We start from the raw sequence: 15389 nt of genomic DNA, 5'->3' as shown, positions 1-15389 counted from the left end.
GGATTAAGATTATAAAATAGACTGGATTGCGTGAGGAATAAATTATAATTTATGCCACACGAATTTGTGGTATAGTGAGCATGTCACGTTGAACATCACGATTCGGTTACCAGAATTACTAGAAAATGCGTAAATTATAGAAATTTTATTTCAGAACCTCACCTGGGATAGAATTTGCACAATGGACTCAGATAGTGAAACTACAAGCCAAATATTTTCTCAATTCTAATTCTATGAAATCCGAGGAGTGATGCACTTCCATTTTATCCATTTATTTAAAAAAAAAATCTTTACCCTAATATTTAGATCACCCACCAAAAAATAGATTAACTAATTACGAAAATAAGATTTGCTTGATCCCCAGGACATGATCTACACTCCCAGGACGTGATTTGCATGCAGGGATGTAGAATTCTTTGTTAAATTCATGGTAAGGTAAAAGCAAAATAAAATGATCGAGTCTGGTTTTTGACAATTTCTCGCTTAAAAATAGTAGATTACGTTCGTTCACTGATAAAAAAGATTTTGGCGGTGTACTTCGGATATGTATGATATACTTCTGTTATGCATAGTATGCGTCGGGTATGTATGGCAAACCTGTCGTATGTAAGTTTACGTACGATATGTGTGCCATACATCTCACGCGTGTAGTCGACGTAGGACATGTGTAAAATTTTGGTATGTGTAACTTCATCGCAAAATTACCTCATACGCCCAACACGTTTGAGAAAAGCACACGTTTAGGATGTTTGTATACGCATGGCAAGTATGATGTCAAAAGATCGTACTTGTTGTGCGTTAACATTCGTACACTGTGCATTTTATATTAATAGCAACTATGTCAAGTCCTTTACGTACATGAGATTAATGTATCTGTATCAGGATTTTAAGATTCACTTAAAAACAGAAATATTAAATTCAGTCATTTAAATTTCAAAACGTTTTATTCCCTGAGTTCCAATCTCATACTGTTGAAATATCGAAATATTACGCAAAAAGAAGAAGAAGGAATTACGATTACGATTCTCGATATTAGGTCATTGTCATATACCATAGTTCTAATTAGAATAAAAAAAAATATTTTCAAAGTTTCATATGTGTGTCATGTAAGTAAACGTATAGCATGTATAAGTACTTTGTGTGCAAACGTGCTCCACGTTTACCTACTTCTACCAACGCTTCACAATACAACTATCAATGTAGTATGTCTTAATTGCAACATTGGTTGAAGCGCCGCTTTGAGATCAAGAGGTCCCCAGTTCAAACCCAGCACCAAACATGGAGAAAATTTTTATCTAAGAAAAAGTTACGATATAAATGAATAAAAACACGAAAAATAAAAAAATTAAAATAAAAAAGAACGAAATTTGACGAAATAATGTACATCAAAATTTCATTTTATTTCGGATACCAGAGCAAACGTACTGGACGTTTACTGACGCAGTGCACGTGTACTAAACGTTCCCGAAGTTCGATCCAAAAATAGCTGTCTGCCAGCCAATTTACACGTCCACTACGTACAGTACACGTCCAGCGCGTTAACTTTTCTATCAGTGTTGTGTTCGTTCGCTTTTTGTTTTTCAATTTCCACTAAAGAAACCAAATTTTAGTTCTTCAGTAACAGTTCTACATTCTGAGTAATGTGATATTACCTGAAAGAACTGTCAAAGTCAAAAGAAACCAAAATGTCTTCTAGTGTAATGGATCATTTTCGCAGGGGGTATACAGCCATGAATAGTCAATTTTCGCATGGGGCAGGCAATAAACGTATTTTACTTCACCGAAAATCTCAAGAAAAAGAAAGCTTTTCAATTCACAAATAAAGAGAGCACAGTACATAAGCCAGTACATAATGCAGTTCACTTAATTTCATTTTATTCGTCGAAATGATCACTTTACCATCGAAAAATTCATTTTGTCGTACAACTGAAAAAGTACATAAGCCTGAGTATATAGGCGCATTAGATTTGTATGATTGAATTGTGATGCGTTTTGTTCGTAAAATGCGTGTTTAACCGCTCAACATATAATAGTAGATTAGAATATTTTCAGCGTTATACACATATTAATGTAGGATATATTTGGCAAATATTATTTGCCTAGATAAATAATAATGACGTCATGTTAATGGAATAATTGAGAGAAATAATGTTTGGTATAATACTCTGAAAAACAGTGTTTAATGTCGATATATAGACCGCAATGCAATAATAGTAGATTATTCACCTCTGTCCACATGTTTATTTAGACACTTGGGGAGTTATTGCATGAGCCGAAGGCGAATGTTATAACCCCAAGTGTCTAAATAAACATTTGGACAGAGGTGAATACGCTATTTTATCTACCGACGGCTAAATAATAGCACTTTTTCACTGATCTTATTTCACATAGGTAGATACAAAATTTTATGCTGCAAGAACTGTAAGGGTATTTTATGTTTCCGAAATGCCAAACAGGTTCGAGACGAGGTCGAATATAAAACACCCTTTACAGTTCTTGTAGTAAAAATAACTATAAAATTCAATTTCCAAAAGCCAGACTCGATCATTTTATTTTGATTTCATTTTATTAAATTTATTTAATCCATTTAAGGTAAATAATGGAGAGCTGTTCTAATTTAAAAAATTTACACCTTGAACTTGAACTTCTCCACGATTTTGGAAGTATATTATAAGAAACCACTTTTATTTTAAAGATTTATCTTTTGTTTACTTAATTAACATAAATTTTATTAATTAGTTTGCGATTTCGACTAACAAAGTTAATTAATTAATAAAATTCAGAGTTGACTCATGTAAGCCCTGAATTGTCCTAATTTCATGTAAATTCAATGATTTGAGAGTTGTCCCTTGTATTAATAAATATCATAAGATCTCTCACGCACGTCATATAACGTCAACATCCTCTGTGTTTGTTAGCAATATTAAAACTTCAATTATTTTCATTCAAGAAGCTATTTATCTGTGTACGACATTCTCTGTGTCTAAAAAACGACACCTAACCATTTTATTACTGTGTACGGCAAGGGTGATAAATCGACTAGATTTTTGGTATAACACAAAAAAAATTCAAATAAAAAACCAGCAGACAGTCAATAATTACACTGTTTGTTATAATGCGACATGATCGCTTGAAAACTATTAATTATGAAAGAGTCGTACGTCTGCACGTTTCACTAGTTTTCAATATTGTATTGGTAAAAAAAAAAATATTGAATATTTGCAGCGTCACAACATTACAAGAAAGTGAGTAATGAAAAAAAAAGTTTTTTTTTGATTATATTTAATTTCTTGATTAATAAATTCCTTGATCTTGCCGATCAAAACTGAAATAGTAAATTTGTTTGTGTCATACATTCGCTACTAGTCGAATCTCGATTTTTTTTTTCTTTATAGATGTCGACGGAACATCCATTGGCATAAAATGAGTTCGACCTTTCAGTTGCAAACCATATTAAGGTTTTTATGTATGAACCGATCTATTTATCAATCCATTTATGTGCACAGCAATTACACATTTCCACAACAAATCGAAAAATGTTAAAATAAAAAATTAATATTGAAAATAATAAATATTTAACGTCAAACGTAAAACGCATGACCTGAAGTGGAAAAATGGTTAGAATAAAAAAAAACTGATCCAATAATGACTTATTTTGCTCTGAAATGAAATAATTGTAAATTTATCGTATAATTCGATGTAAAAACAATCAGCTGACGTCGGTTAGTTGTGTCGATTTTTTTTTTGTATTTTGTCCCCCAAAATGTAACATAACAATCAATGATTATTAATCATGAAATGTGAAGCGTTCAGGTGCCGTCGAAGATATCAGCAATCTACTACTTCTTTTCATCTAAAAATTTGTTTTAAATTAGACCTTATTAGAGTCTACAACTTCATTTGTTCTGTCGTGAATATAAGACCGTATAAAATTCATCACACATTGGTATCGACGTGGCCAATAACAGATGATATAAAACTGATTGGTATTCTGAGCAAAAATGGTTCTAAAAATGGTTCTAGAGCTGAAGGCGAGGAATATGGTCAACATAGTGAGCAAGCAAATTTTTCCGCTGGTACGTATAATATTTGTTTTAGCGGAACGATCCGAAGGAGAGTGAAGTAATCACACGCCAAAGCAATCACTTACAAGCAATTACGTAAGGTATCGCATACGGTGTGTGCTATAATATAGCACTGCTATATACAAGACGTACATGAGAGTAAACAAATTTATCCTAGAGTGCTAAAGGTTTTGAAAATACCAAAATACCTCACTGACATAAGGATGCCTGGTACTAATTCCCGCGCAAGCTCTCGTATGCATACATGGCTTTTATATGTACGTACATCCTTACATAGCCTTATGTACTATTACATGCTTGTGCGCGGTAAAACATACCAAAATGTTGCAGATATGAAAAGCTTTGCTCAGAGAAGACATTCATTGAGGTGAGGTGAAATTAAAGTGAAATGATTGGAACGAATACAACTTCAAAGAGCTTGAAGGTATTTCTACGTTGACATTTTGACTGATACCCAAAGAGCTTTAAGCTGTCAACTGTTCTTGAATGCAACATCATTAAATTGTATTGTTATTTTGGCTAACCAAACACGACATATACACTCATGTTTGTATATTATTTAAGTGAAAGGCCAGATTCTAATCGCCGGCTCAGATACGTGAACGACAAAACCCATCAAGTTAATTTCAACCGCTTAAATGTTCATATGGCATGAACCGAACCGAATAACGTTCCGTTAATTTCAAATTAATTCCTCCGATGCTCTCCTCAGTATCATAACTAGAGCTCATCTAGGTCAAAGTTTGCTGAATTATTATGAGATTTTTTTTTAATTTCGTGGAAATAAAATATGCATCGTGAGATGCTCATAGTTTTTAATGTTCTTGTATCGACCCCACATTCTACAACTTTCAAAATTATTTTACTTCTCAAATAGCGAGGATTTTTTTCGTTGATTTGAGTGAAGTGTTTTGATTTGATTTAAAGTAATTTCATAACCACTTCAATTTTAACATAACATTGCGACCGCACGGAGGCATGAAATTAATCAAATTTTACTATTAAAATCTATCCGCAAGACGTAAAACTAGCCAATTTACAACCTTAAAATCAAATTCTTCGTATACCGTACATTACATGGAAGATGACCTCGTTGAAGCCAGTTGAAATATCAGATGTTAATTATTTAATTAAATTTTATAATTCACATGCCATTTTACGTCATCTTATTTTATGTTAGAAAATTTTATAAAAGGAACCCTATCAGATCTGTAATACAATAAATTTTGAAAAACTTTAATCGCCGTAATTTATTATATTTTTCTTATTCATAGATTTTAATCAGATCGCATAGCGTTTCGATACCTTCGTTTTAAACCGCCTATTCGAACTGTGAAACATACAAATCAAACCTTGTAAAGGTCACAGGACTTTTTTTTCAGCATTAAAAAGATGCTAGCACAATTTCTGAATTACCAGTGCAAATTATACATTTATTCGATTTGAAATAGCCTTGCGAATGCACTGACATGCACACAGTAGATACGAACAGTTTAACACATTTGTTTGAATGAGATGAGATATATAAAAACAAAACAAAAAATTGCCGCAAGTCAAGTACACACATGGTAGACAAGATGTTTCTTTATATTTGCTAATGGCCTTTTGAGCCAGTTTATGACTTTCTAATAGTTCAGTTATTAAACGCTTCGAGCATCATGCCCGCTTTGAGTGTTGAAAATCGATAGAAGTCTGTAATTATTAAACAAATTTTTTGCGGAAACACGTTTTTTTCTTCTGGTGACCAAACTATTAAACGCTCTTTAAAATTAAGATTCGATTTGTTAAATCATCGAACGATTTGTTAACCTATCGCTGGTGACATGCGACATAATACACCTTATTAGACTCTGAATCTTTTCGCTCTTCAATTAGTTTTATCGCTCGCTGTTCCATAAGCAGGTACCATTTTTGGGAAAACATTTTTCAAAATTTTTCCACATTTTCCGAAGTTTTCACACATTGACCTGAACTTCTACACATTTTACCAAATTTTTCTAAATCCCAATTTTATTTTTTCGAAGGAACAATATGAGAAAATGTAAGAAAAAATTGGAAAATGTCTTCCTAAAAATATGTAGTTCCTGCTACTAAACGAGACTATAAAACATATTAGAATTATACCATTCATCGGTATAAAGAGAGTAGTCTTAATGTCTGATCAATACGGGAATTTACGTGAGAATTTAAAATTCGAGATCCTAATACGAGGCGTCGAACACTCGCTAAAATTACTCTTGAAAAAACGAGTAGTAAGGATTCGACGACTAATGAGGCGCTGCTAATAATCTGATAAATACAACTAAGGTTACTAACGCTCAAGCTTACTCTTTTTTTCATCGCTCTCTTTTTCACTAGATAGTTGGGACGAAAAAAACACTTCTCAGCTGAAATAGTCATTTGTTAACGAAGAGAAACGGGTTTGACACTTTATTTCGAGAAATATGCATTGTACAAGGAGTATTTTAGCTAATTTTAATAGTCAAGAAGGATTGTACAAGCAGTGTGAACAATTTGAGTATGAAGATGAGAGCAATCAAAACCTTTGAAGAAATACAGCAAGTATTTGATCAAGTGTTGTAATCAGTAGTGGAATAACACGGGTGTACCACTTTACCATAAAAATTGTCGTAAAATACCATCGATGTTAGGCAATTGCCGAAGACAATTAAAAGTTACTATAACAGAAAATCGTTGTTGCCGAAAACTATAACATTCAGAAAATTAAAAAACGATTCGATGTTTTTTAACGACATTCAACAGGGCTGGTACAAAAATCAAAAATGTTCTAAGCAGCGACAATGAAAATTGTTCTAAGTTAACCCCTGTGTGGAATAACGATAATATCCGTCGTTTTTTGTGCTCATTTATAAATTGCATCGTTTCGATACACTTTTTTTAGGTACATTTCAAGGAACAATGTTGTTCCGGCTGTTTCTTTGTTTGTCAAATGTCTATTCTTAGAAAAGAGTTCCATATTATATTGGAAACTTGAAACTGCATATTTGTCATATACACCAACAATCAACCTTGCAGTGATGAATTTTTAATTGATGAATAACATTTGAGTTACATTCAATCTTTCCACATCCTGCTGTAAATCGTTTTCTTCTTCTTCTTTTGATGACAAGAAAGAACATTTGTACAGGTTTTCGAAAAAAAAAAAATATTTTGACCACAAAATAAAAATGCGAAAAAATGGCAACATAATCGTGTGTAGTACGATTGGGTGTTTTTGAAGGTCATACACATATTATGTGTCCAATCATCCGTGTGTCCGCAAGATTAATCTCAGATTATCTTCAATGAACTCAATTCATTAATCATTGAAACCATGTTAACCGATTGACTTCTTAGAAATAAAATCTTTAAGTGAAAATGACAAATTTTGTACAATAAATTTTACGAATCCCATACACCTACTATCGAGTTAAATATGTTTTATGTGTATACACACAAAAAATAAAATGTTTTTTTTAGTCATTCTTATGCCGAATAATCGGTTACATCATTTGAATCATTAAAATATCACTTGTTGCATATCTTCATTGTAAATCATTAATGAATATTACGCGCTGATATTGTGTAAGTGATACAAAGTTTATTCTGAATTAAGGTAAAAATTCAGTCTTCAATCTTTAAACTATACTCGTCATACGTTCCAGGTATGTAATGTTGTTTTGTCGACCATTAAATGGTTAAGTGGTAAGACGAACTTAATATACAAAAAAAATTACACCAAGTCAAAATGTAGCGCGAATGCTTTCAAAATGTGTGTTAATTTCTTCAATTAATATGGAAACTATTAAGAGTAAAATAACGCACGAATAAGGAGGCGTTTGCTTAATTCATACGGCACAATGCAAGTTTTTGTTTAATTTACCGAATAATTTTTTTTTTTTTATAAAAAAAAGTTTAAAATTGTTTATTCGTAGGTCAAGTTTTACGGAATGTAACCAACCACGAAAATGAAAATACTAATAAATGACCTTTTTTATGGTGTCGAGGAGTTGCGGGAATACAAAGTCTAAATAAAAAATTCTGCGTAAACACATTCTACCAACAAAATGTTACTAGTCTGGATGTGTAATGTCACATTCCAAATTTTTGCCAATCTGTCTGAAAAACCTAATGTGCAAATTCCTGAAGAAAAATCGAATTCTAAAGCAAAATAAAGTTAACCTTTTGGGTTCACATTCACGTAAAATTTTTCTGTAACGTCGGTTTTGTTTTTTAGATATGAACTGTCACCGAAAGACATGCTGTGATTCTGGTTGTGACATAGTAAATTTTTAAATCATAACGCATCCGTTAAAGGCTCAATGAAATCTCAAAATAAAATTCAGTTTGACGATATACACGCACAGAATTTTGAAAACCGACAAAGTTTCTGTTTTGTGGTTAACTGACTTTTTGTGAATTTTGCATGTATTTTTATATCGAGAAATCCAAAACTCAAATAAAACACAGAAAATGCGTCGGTTTTCAAAATTCTGTTCGTGTAAAATACATGAAATTCAGTTCGATCATCTGGTCAATTTCCCGCCACTCACATAAAAGGTTTTTGGTTTATTTCATGTTTTTTTTCTTCACGTATCGTTGAACTAGCTGACCATTAACTTTACCACGCACCACATATAAGTAGATAATGATATGTGAATGAATATATACACACAATAGATGTGTGTATCTTACGTATATACGAAATTAAAATTGCCTGTCGCAATATGTTGATTGAAAAGTTTTTTCGGATCATTTGCGATATTATCGTAATGATTGCAAGTGTTTTTTTTTATTTAAATATTTAGCTCTCACAAAATTCTTCTTCGTCTTCCTTATTCACAAATCGGACCGTGGAACAGCAGGTCGATTTTTGTTTTATATTATTTTATTATTATTATGGCATGATTGTTTAATTAAAATAAATGCCGCGCGCACATTCGTTTTTTTTTATTCTGTTTGGTGAAATTATGTAAACAAAAGTTAAAGTTAAAGTTCAATGGAAATGTATATTAGAAAAAGAAATTCAATTCAAACGATTTTAGTCAACTGATTTGAAAGTAAACTGAACCTAAAATAAATATGTGCACTTTTACCATGATCATGCTCTTGTTAATAATGAATTTCAATGAGAAATGAAACGAAGAAATGGATTGGTTTTCGATACGTGGGACCATCCTGCCGATGCTAGGCACTTGCAATAAAATAAATTAAGTTGATGCACGATGTAATAATGAGTTTGAATTCGGTTTGAAGGCAGACATATTTGGTTGTTTTTGTTTATATTATTATGATAAGGAAGGTTGGCATTCACACTGTTAGTTGATCGGTAAACAGACCAAGCCGGATTAAAGTCAAATTAGTTTTATATCGAAATTATTTAAAAATGCAACGTTTCAAGTGTGTGTCGGCATGTTGGAAAGCATAGTACATTACTCACAAATAATGGGACAAATTATGGAAATGGTTCTTTTAGTGTGAGGCTTACCTATCCGGGGCTAAGCTAAGAGACACACAGGAAACCATTTTACATTAGAACCGTTACTTTTTATATTTTTAGTACTACACTCAATGCTCTCAGCATGTAATAAATATTTATTTTGACGTGTTGGTGATTGTCATCCTAAGCACGACAGAGTAAAGTTAAGCAGACAGGAGCGCTGATTTGACTAGGGACCTGAATAACCTAGTAGCCCCATATTTTTTGCGAACAAAATTTTTCAATTTATGTCAGTGTTCATTTGAGTTCATTTTCATATAGTGTATTAGGTCCCTTATTTGACGTTTCGAAAATGAACCGCTCCTGCCTGGTTTACTTTACTCTGCCGTGTCCTAAGCCGAAGGCGCGAATCATAATCCAAATCGTTAAATAAACATTTGGACATACCTGCATATCATTTTTTATGTGTCGATGCAAACATAAACCCAAACTCCCTTTTCGAGCTGATACATAATGTTAGTCTTACCACACAGAGACATGTAAATTCCATTAGATAATTCGGCATAAAAATGAAAAGCCTCTTTTTCGTGTGTTTATTCTTCATTGCCTCGGATCAACAAAATTCACCTAAAAATTGTACTTTTCATCTTTTTGTCCCTAATCATGTAAATTACAATTTCATGTGTGCGGTGCGGTGCGGTGCACTCAAATGCGTTGAGCAAATCCATTCTGATTCACAATTCAGTGAAGAAAATATTTCCTTGTCCATTGAACAGTCAATTCAATTCTTTTGTTGATTAATTTGTTAACATTTGTTTTTCATGTTTTCTCTTTGATCATTTTGGTAAACTATTCTCCGTACTGTAAATTACACTTTTAGAAGAGACTGTCTTTTTGACCATTTTCAAGGCTTACGGGAATAGTGAATGGTCCCCTAAACCAAATACACCATAAATCGTACGCCATGTATAATATCAATCAGTGTGCACTTTCGTTTTCATGGAACACGTTGACAAATAGAAAGTTTAACCAAAATTAAAAGGAAAATGCCCCGAAACTTCGTCAGGTACATCGATTTTTTTTATTATTTCGCATCAATTGTCTTAACGTTGTAATACCGCCCTGACTGTCAAGACATTAAATTTATAATGGTCGTTGCCACCGAAAATCGTGAAGAAAGTGAGTGCTACAATGCTCTTATATACGGACTTAAGATAATTAATTATCAAAACAATGATAATCCGATGAAGTAGAAGAAGAAGAAGAAAAAACGGCTTATAAGATTATATTCGTCAATTCATTTGCGATCGATTCATCAAACTATTATACCATTCGATATGCGGCAAAAGATGTGATGTTGTTTATATTTAAGTAAACATTCTTGTATTACCCATGTAAACAATCAATAACACACTTTTGGGCATAAAATGTTACGTAATCATTACTATATACCACACACGCATTTTATGACAGAGGTAATAAAACACAGAGTTTAAAATTATGTTACCGCAATCTGAAGACCGAATTTTCGAGGTGAGAAGATTCAATGCATTTAATTATGCAGCAATTTAGATATAGAGTTTTGTGTTTTGTCGCATTTTTATTTTGGTATTCATTTGGTTAGTAAGCTTTTAAACTGAATGAGTAAGACATTTTTTTTGTTGTTATCTTTTTGGACAATGTCGCTGTCATTTATCATTTTAATTGCACAGATGGTGTGATTGACCTTCACAACCTTTACGGTATAATACGCTGCTGTTTGAAATTGCATATGTAAAATTTTCCAATATTTTTTTCGTTGCCAGCCAGACAACCAACTATGTATGGGAGAACATTTTTAAATGTATAGATGCGCTTCCAATGGAAGTCTTCCAGAATTTGTTTTTTTTTTTCAAGTAATTGAGTATGTGGAGCGACTCTGTGCACAGCACGTCTAAAAAGCTTATGTTGAATTTCTCCGAATTTTTTTAGGAGTTCTCAGGAAAAAAATTTCGAATAGTAATTCTTATTCCTATTAAACGACTTATCAAGTGCGTGACACGCACTGCGTGGTTCGAAACATACAACATGTCGATTCTAATATTCGTAATCGGTTCAAGCAACGCACTTCAAGCAAAAGTGCTTCGAGTGACAGCTGCCAATTAGAGTGCTAATGTATGAAAAAAATTCCCGATTTTTTTACAGTGCCCAAATTTGTTTGATACACTGTCCCGTTTAAGTACTCTATTTAGAGTACCATCATGCTTGAAGTGCGTTGGTTCAAGTCAATTGAAGGTGAATGAAAAGGTAAAAGATATTGTTGTTGTTTTGCTCACTCACGATCGGCACTGAGTTTGTCGCAAAGCAAAGTCTAAAAAAATCCTAAAAAATTCATTCACAATTTTCAGAATTAAAGATGCCAATAGTAAGCCCTGGAAGTAATTGGACAAGAAATTTTTCAAATCCATTCCGCTAGAGCAGTCATTAATTTTAGAGGAATTATAACCATGAAACGATGAGTCCTGATGGAGAGCAAGGCTATAATCTTAAGTTTACAACCTTGATAAAATATTGTATTTAATCATGGAATTTCGCTGTAAAAGTAGAGTTGCACATTGATTCCAATAAAATGAATAACTGATTCATCGTTCTAGGTCAGTTGGTGAAATCAAATGTGAGGTGACGTCGTCACGAGCACACAAGCATGCATACAATATATTCCACACTCCATCCTCTTGTAATGTAACTTTCGTTGTTATAAATATTTCGCAATTAAATATGTAAGAATGTTCTAACTGAAGTGCCATTGAAAAATGGTATCGGAAAGTTTTTTTTTGAGTCTACCTATGACTATCATTCAACTGATATATTCAAAATAATTTTTTTTTTCTTGTAATCATTTCATTATTACCTGGTTGCTATATACTCAACTTGTTTGTAAAAACTAATCTTATGTGATCTTTAATACGATAAAACGAATATTATATATTTAACGTTATGAATTTAAATTGTTTCTCGACGGTAAATATGAAACAAGAAGAAACATGTTGGAAAGGTTAACTAAGCTCCATATATTCTATGGGCGTATTAAGCATGCCATTCGGGTAAAATTCTTGTTGTGTGATGATATTCTGCGAAGGAAAGAATATAAAATATTATAAAAAAAAGAAAACGAGCACACACAATCCAGATAACAAAATACGAGCAGTCCATCAGATCACCAATCAATAGCAAATATTCGTTTTTTTAGCATTTAATTCTTTGAGTGAATATCTACGAAATGATAGAGCAGTGAAGTCATAAAAATATCCAAAAATCTATCACATTTGAGCTTTAGTTTCCAAACAGCATTTCCATAGCACTGATCCTAGCATTAACACTACTGAGTCAAACGTCAAAAAGCCTCCAATTTTTTATACATGTATTCGTGTGCAAATACATGTATTGTGTACGGTGAGCTCTTTTTAATGGTTTTTGTAGTGTCACAAGTGTAACAATCACATAACAAGAAAATATTTGTTTCGATGAGAAATTTTTTATTAGGTCGATTTTTCGTGTTTTTTGGGACCATTGGGAAGCATCGGAGACTGTTCGGACCCTATCGGGGACTCGTTTGATCACAAAAATATATTTGTTGTTTAGATTGACATCTGAGCTTGACAACGACACCAATCATGATATTCATGACTGTCAAATATCTTTTATAGTACGTTTGGTACTGCCCTCTACAAAAATCACTAAAAACATTTCTTGTCCACGAGAGGTAGACCAAATTGTTTAAAGATCACCGTGTGTGTGTTAACTGCTTAACTCCTGTCAAAAGAAATGCTGCGTCTATTTTGATATCACCAGCCTCCAAATATTTTCTGTGGAGCAGTGCTGTGGCATTTCCCTATTCTTTCCGAAAAATAATGTGATTTTCTTGTTAAGAAATTAATGCGATAAAGGTCGCGAATACAATAGTCTAGAGGATGTGTTGAATAGGTCATTACTTAATGGCAATGGGTTTTTGTATAAAATATACATGACTGGTTTCTCGTCCGACAGATGTGATTCCTATCAATTTTAAAACTGGGCACACTATATCACTATCTATTGCAACAGACCCTGACACTCCCTACGTGTCTAAATATGACGATAATATTTTCAAGCAAAATATTAGCAATTTAAATTTTTAATGTTCGTTGGTAGTTTCTAGTTTCATTTATTCAATATTTAACAGAAGAAAAAGAATTATATAAGACCAGACCACCAAACGCATCATCATCATCATCATCGGCCGCAGCAATACCATTACCACATTATTTTCAAATGAAGCAACATTTTATATATATACCGTCAATACCGTCCAGCATCGTTGGTGAATTAAAAATATAAATAATAATGAAATGGAGAGCTTTATTATTATTAATTTTAAATCAGAAGTGCAACATTAACATACATCTGTTTGTCGTTGTTCTTACACGGTAACCAGTCCATTCTTTTCCACAATTTATTTACATTTTATTCATATTATGACCAAAAATAAACGGACAGACATTCGGATTGCATTAGTACTTAATGTAACTGAGATGTTTTCCGACCGATAGTAAATTGTTTAGTGGGTAAATAACAAAAGAATTTGTGTAAACATGAGTAATGAATAGACTTAGTTACAATCAAGATTGATGTCTCAATTATGATAAATTTTCTATGACTTGAAAAGTATAGTCAATATTGATCCTAAAAATATTTGGATTTTGTATGGCGAAAGTAGCCATTCGAACAAAGGATAGAAATGAATTGAAGTAAAACTAGGTAAAGTGTATCTGCGTTACTTCATCTCAACCTTCTCAGAAACGGACAGTGTGTCGATCATCCGGATTCTGTTATGATACTAAAAATATTCGAGTAAATGTCCAGTGTTTGATTAGAATGACTTATCTCTTATTTTTGTCGTTGTCGATGACAGATGATTAACTAAGGTAAATGAGTTAATATCTCACAGGTTATGGGCAGGGCACTGAGACAATTTAAAAATTCATATTTCGGTTGTAACGTGCTAATGTCGTTCGAAATGTTATAGACAATAAAACGATGCAAAGGATGCTTGAAATAACAGAATTGGTTGTGCCCGTTAGAAAAGATAAGGGTTCATTCACAAGGTATTTTCATTCATACATTTTTGTGTGAGATGGGAGTAGAAATATAAAATTGCTCATTGTCTGTGCTGTGTGCACACTTTCTGAATGACCCCTAAATGAATGTTTTCTTCCTGTAATAAACAGCTGTGATGCCAACATTCCGACAAACCGGAATTAGTTTTATTACCGAATTAATGCTTCATTGTTTATCCAACATTAACTGTTAGAGTAGCTTAATTAAACGGAAAGAGATTTATAAAAAAATTAAGAAACAAGACTCGTACGCATTCTCAAACTTTACATTAATTCAAGAAAAGAAAAGAAAAGTAAAAGAAAGTCGTAAAAGATTAAACTGTTTGAAATCGGCAGGTGCAATGAATGCAACAGATCAACGAAATAGTAATTTATGCAATTCAGTGAGCGAGTGTGTGTTTCGATTCTTGTTTCACGAATAACTATTATGACATCGAGAGAAAAGTACTTTGCTAGCCTCTAGATATGTAATTATGGCCACAGACTGTGTATCATAATATACATCGTGAGTCTAATAAAGTACTTTGCACGTTGTATGTACAGTGTCACATGAACGTATTTTATCGCACTAGTGCATTAAATGGTTAAAAGGGTTTTTTTAGCGTCTTAATCAAATGAAGTAAACGAATTTGTATCAAATACTACGCGAATCTTTGAACATAAGATGTTTCTAAAAGGTTAAATGGTTAATATTTGTACGTTAAAGTAAAATTGAATCAGACAAAAAAT

General features: G+C 32.6%; 1 long non-coding RNA gene across 1 annotated transcript; it reads right to left on the bottom strand.

The window, feature by feature from the left end:
- Nucleotides 1-1777: 1777 nt before the first annotated feature.
- LOC119083905 lies at nt 1778-15036 on the bottom strand. Its single transcript, XR_005088973.1, has 3 exons — nt 15021-15036; nt 9260-9263; nt 1778-1893 (listed from the first exon to the last, which is right to left on the bottom strand). It is a non-coding gene; the product is annotated as an uncharacterized LOC119083905 (long non-coding RNA).
- Between the last annotated feature and the right edge of the window lie 353 nt (nt 15037-15389).

This window comes from Bradysia coprophila, chromosome X, assembly GCF_014529535.1.
Source record: "Bradysia coprophila strain Holo2 chromosome X, BU_Bcop_v1, whole genome shotgun sequence".
Lineage (NCBI taxonomy): Eukaryota > Metazoa > Arthropoda > Insecta > Diptera > Sciaridae > Bradysia > Bradysia coprophila.
This window is presented reverse-complemented; position numbering and strand designations above follow the sequence as displayed.